This window comes from Dermacentor silvarum, chromosome 11 (genome assembly GCF_013339745.2).
Source record: "Dermacentor silvarum isolate Dsil-2018 chromosome 11, BIME_Dsil_1.4, whole genome shotgun sequence".
Taxonomy (NCBI): Eukaryota; Metazoa; Arthropoda; class Arachnida; order Ixodida; family Ixodidae; genus Dermacentor; species Dermacentor silvarum.
In genome coordinates, this window is record NC_051164.1 from 76363386 (window position 1) to 76369300 (window position 5915).

A 5915-nucleotide genomic window follows, 5' to 3' on the forward strand; every position below is an offset into this window, starting at 1 on the left:
ATACTGGCGCACAAACGGCTAGGACACGAGTTGGAGGTACAAGATACGATGCAGAATCAGGGGTTCACAATATATGAAAGGAATTCCGGCAGGCGATAAAGATCGGACATGACCAGGTAATACTTTTCCAGTGCTCAAGATATAGTTGCCAAAATCACTGTATTTATCAAAGGAGTGAGTGAGTGAGTGAGTGAGTGAGTGAGTGAGTGAGTGAGTGAGTGAGTGAGTGAGTGAGTGAGTGAGTGAGTGAGTGAGTGAGTGAGGAGTGAGTGAGTGAGTGAGTGAGTGAGTGAGTGAGTGAGTGAGTGAGTGAGTGAGTGAGTGAGTGAGTGAGTGAGTGAGTGAGTGAGGAGTGTCGGCGAGGACGCGAACTCGTCGCGCACCCTGGTCGTTCCACGTCGGGAACGGCAGGTCTAGCCCCCATCCCGTCGCGGGCCCGCCGGACAGCCAGGATTTGCTTGTCTAGGGCGGGGCTACGCAGAAGCGACTCCCACTCATCCTTGCTGATCTTGGGGTATCTCGACCCGCACTCCCAGAGCATGTGTGCTAGAGTGGAGGTCTGCCCGCAGGACGGGTAGGCGTCGTCGCGATTGTAAACTTCGTGTAGAACGGCCAAACACGGATGTGTGCCGGTCTGTAAATGTCTAAGAGAAACAGCTTTCGCCCTATTCAATTTGGGGTGAGGGGTTGGAAAGACCCTACTAGACATGTAGAAGAATTTCGTAACCTCGTTGTGAGTAGCGGGAGCATCCCTGTCTCCGTAGGGGGGAGGGGTGTCGGCTCTCCTTACAGAGGAAGCGCGGTCGGTGAGGTCGCGCGCAGCCTCGTGAGCAGACTCGTGAGCAGACCCAAGCGTTAAGGGGAAAGCAAAGTTATGCGAGAGAAGGCGTACCTTTGCTTCTAGAATAGATTCCAAGTAAAGTGAAAATTGAACGCATGATAGCGTCTAGAGGATGTTGGTCTGGCTGATCTGATGTAGTTGCTGAATATATATGAAAAAAAAAAAAAAACGTGGAGAGCTACACGAAGAACTAGAAATGAAGTGAACAAAAAAGGTAACGGCTATTGTTTAACGGATTAAAGAATACTGTGAGAGCTATGGGTCATACCTATGTGTTTAATTTCTGTCCGTCTACGTTAACAGCCAGCAGAATAAGCAACTAGCTCAGGAGTAACCGATATTCACAAATTTCTTCTGAATGCACATTGCATCCCGCCACGACAGCACCCTTCCCTTGTCCGACCACGACGTATTCGGTTTCAGACGCTGTTATTGTGTGTACACAACATCGCAATGTCAACTAGGGCGGTGACTTGACCTTAGAGCATCAAGGGCCGCCCTTATCGTGTCGGAAGCTTCCCCTGGCACGGGCCCGATAAAACCACGCGCGTCGCCCAACAGCACAAGGGGTTTTATAGCGTCGCCCTCAGCACGATCACGCCACGTTAGGGGGGAAAGCAACGTTATGCGAGAGAAGGCGTGGTGGGGTGTAAGTATAGGGTGGAGGATGGCGCTAGAGAGGGTTAAGACTCGTGATACAGGATCGGCTGCGGGGCTGTCTCTGTGACGTAATGCGAAGAACGGAAAGGGGGGAAGGAGCGGCAAAACAAACATCACGGGTATGCGCTTCTGCTTACATGTACTTTCGCGTGGCGGAGGATATCGCCGGCTGCAAACAACGGGATTCGCGTTGCCTCGTCACGGTCACACGCGCCTGTGGCAATGGCCGTGATATTCTCACCCAGGTTGCGCGCGCAACCACGAACTTCCTCGTTCTAGTCTCAAGGGGCCAGTGTCATCAATTGCCAACTTATTTCGCGTCAATATGACGTGCCTCAAACATATGACTTATCGCTGGTCGCCCTTTAAGTATGCGGCCAAGAGAAGCGTGCGTATACGCGATTGTATGTGTCGAGCAAGAAAGGAAAGCCTCTTTACAAATCCGGATGCGAAGTCGGGTGCCTTTGCTTTACCGTGTTAGTGCAATCATGCGCCACATTTTTTGCAACGGTCCATTTCATTTTCCTTGTTTTTTTTTTTCTTCTGAACATTCGATCACCACGCCGAGTGGTCGATCTCAGCGACAAATGCGGCACGGCACGGCCTCGGGACTTCCGAATGAATGACGAAAAGCAATCTCAAAAGGAGAGACGGAATAACAAACTAAATGGGTAAAAATAGAATACCATCCCAGTGTGAATGACGAATCTTCGCGCGAATGACGAATGACGAGTCTTCCCGCTGGTATAGCAGAACACCGCAGCGTTGCACGTCTTGTCTTGTGGCTTGCGCTGCAGCGTATATACGTATATTCAACATTCGGTAACATTTATCACTGTAAACGTTTCCTCCTGCTGCACCTTGTGCTTTCTTCACTCTCACTTCTTTGTGTTTTCTGCGCCCTTCATTGAGGAACAGATCACAGCTGTGAAGTACGCATAAATTCTGCGTTGTCTGCGCGCTCAGTGTTACCACTAAGGACTCAGTGTTCCCACTATAGGGAGCAGTGACTCAGTGTACCCACCATAGGGAACACTCAGCGCTGATGGTTTCTCGTTGGCAGCGGGCGGCCGCATCGAGCGACACGGTTGCACTGCCCGCGCCTGACATGCATCCCCAACTCTTAGCAGCCGCTCCCTTTCCAAACTCGGGGATAAGCCTGCTTTGTTAACCGTATGGCGAGCGCTGATCGGTGATACGCTTCGTGTATATAGGCTCCGTCGTGCGGTTGACCATGGCCTCTCAGATTTGGCGGCGCGCGCGATAACAGCACGGGTCACGCGCTCGCTGTTACACAATCGCGTGACGCTGGTGCGAAAGCTTTTTCAACCAAGCGACCATCGATCACGATTGTGATCGTGCAAATGCACGTACCTTTCCGTCCACCACGGATTCCTCCACGTGACGGCGTCGTTTGCCCTCACTTCAGAGCCCCATTATTGCGAAACGGTAGCAAAACTCGATCGGATAACCACAAGCCGATGCAACCAATCTAAGGGCCCGAGAGCACTATAGGAGATTACCGTCGAAGGTCGAGGCCTCTTTGTGTTTCTCTTGATATGAAAGCAGAGGGGGGGACGGTGGTACAAGCGTGGCTGGGTACAGAAGAGGCGAAGCTGAAGAGGTTATAGCGTGACGCAGGAAATGAAGCGCGATCGAGAGTTCGACACGTGGGCTGTACAATGCAGGCACGAATGGAGCATGCCCAGACGCGGCGCAGTGTCAAAATACACACGGTCGCGCGAAACACGCCGAGACACAGAAACACACAAAATAGAGCGGCTGCAATCAGCGCAAACAAAGGTTGCGCCCAGTGCTCCCCCTTTTTTTTTTTTTGAAGTGGCAACGCACACAGGAGATCGTTTTTGGCACAACAAAAGCTTTTCTGTTTCCTTCTTTTCCGGAGCCTCTCTCAAGGTCTCAAGGCTATAGGCACAATTTGTCCGTTTCATTATCTGAGCGTTTGAGGGTATGGGAAAACACAAAAGCGGTGCCTTGCTCGCACAAACAGCGTCCGCGTGGCGGTTCGGGAGCAACATTGATACCACGTCATCGAAGCAATCGATCGACATAACCGTCGATAGATGAGAGGACTATTTGATGTCGGAGACAAGAGAGAGAGATTTCACTGAAAGAAAGGCGCAGAGAGGTCGGCCTGAGCTAGCCCTAGCTTGCTAATCTGCAAGAAGGAAAAATGGAAAGGGGGAGAAACGCAGGAACGGGTGACGATGAGGACTGCAGCTAGATCATAACGGGATGAGAGATGCACGATCTTGCAGCACTGCCAATGCCACGAGGCCATTTCGACGTTGCGCAGATGTTCCCGAACATCCCTCAATGAACTTGTTGCGCAGCTTGTCAAGCGATCCCTGACGCAAAAATAGGTCTCCATAGACCTGTCGGACACCGACACGCATCAACGATACAAACTGGTGACTAGCACTCATTCACGGGCGCACGAAAGGCACGTGGAATTCGAGCTTCCTAAGCTGTTACAGAAGAGCTAAAATGAGCGGCTCCAGTACGGCAAGCACCTGTATACAGCTGGCTTGGCAACCGGCGTTTGGGAGTCAGAAGCACGCGCATGGGAGTTCTGTAAATGTTTCGGCATGTTCTGAATATTTTATTTCTCGTTAGTTTCAGTCCCTTTCTGGCTGGGAATGGCTGGGAGCACCAGTAGGTTTGTCGGCTTGTTTGTTCTTTCCCTTGTGCGGAGGAGAGGAGCGGGGTGAAGACATGCAGGTGAACCCATGAGATACGCGTTAAATGGTCATTTTGAGGACACCTCTCGGAAATTCGAATGCACCAGTACAACTGAACGGGATTAAACTGCGCGCAGGGTGCGAAGCAATTTGTTGCAGCTTTCCTCAGAAGTATTGTGGGATACAAAGTCAAAAAGGTTTTAAAAATTTTGAAGAAAGAAGAAAAAAAGAAAGAGCACCTGTATTCACAGACACATTAATCGTCATCTGTGGTTGGTCATCGGCGAGCTGATTGTTCTACCATCACGCCGAACGTTATCATGAGTGACAAGCTGTTGAACGCACGGTGGTAACTCTGGCGCTATACAAGGCGTGCTTATTATAGGTACGCAGCTCATTAAAAGAGGTAAATCTTCACTAAGTGATATCTGTACTGGTGCAAAGATTCGACGGCGCACAACGCTACCGTGTTAGACCACTCCTCCACGACTCATTCCCTGATCGACCACACAGTGTGGTGGACGATTCCTCCAGACAATTCCTTGATGGACCACCCTTTGATGGTTCATTGCTTGAGGGTCCATGCCTTGATGGTCATTCCTTGATGGGCCGCTCAATGGTAGACGATTCCTTGACGGACTACTCCTTGACGGACCACCCTTCGATGGATCAATTCTTGATGGACCATATGTCTTGATGTATCATTCCATGATGGACCACATGGACGCATACCGAAGGCTTCAATAAGAGACATGCACGTACGGAATAGATTCATGGTTATGAGACCCTCTACAGCCATTCGCTGTTAAACGCCACATCGTGCTTATCTTCGCTTTCGGTGTCGTACCCTAAAGGAAAGCCTCCACAGAAGTTCCTTGCTTAATCCCTTGACTCTCAACTTCTCCGGAACCTTTCCTGCTGTAGTTCGGCGATGGTGGGTTCCCTGGGTTGCACGAATGAAATCTACGCATTCGAAGAGCGAGATCTTGAAAACGATGCTTTGGCGAGTCCCGTGATTCGTTAAAACTGATGTTTTACACTTGCCGACCCATGAGTATTGGAAGACTGATACCGCTTATCCACCGTGGCTACTTGCGGTTACAAATATCGAATTGTCCATTGGACGGATAATTAAGAGACACACACACACACACACACACACACACACACACACACACACACACACACACACACACACACACACACACACACACACACACACACACACACACACACACACACACACACACAAAGAAATATATAAGAACAGACGTTATGCAGATTTTTTTTTTTCACTGAGCGACACCATGACGCAAGACGCGTTGGGCTTGTCGCAAGCCCCGCCCATCGTCTCGGTCAACGTACGATACAAGCAGACAGAGTCGAGGCAGCCGGTATACCGACGGGCGAGTGACGCGCCGAAGACCTAGACGACGACCAGACTGGCACAAGGCACAAGCGCACCACGATTCTAAAACAAGAACTCCCCGACGAGGCACTTAAAGCACAGAGGGAACAAACCCGTCGAACGATATACGACTTTGAAAAAGAAGAAAAAAAAAGATGGTAAAGGTCCAAAGAAGCGAGTAGCACGTGTAAGAAACACTAGTCATTGCGGAACCGGGCAAAAGTTTCGTCTTGGACACACTCCAAACTGGCGGGAACTCTTTAAAAGCCGGCTACAAGACGTCGCTTCTCCGCCAAGGCGGGCG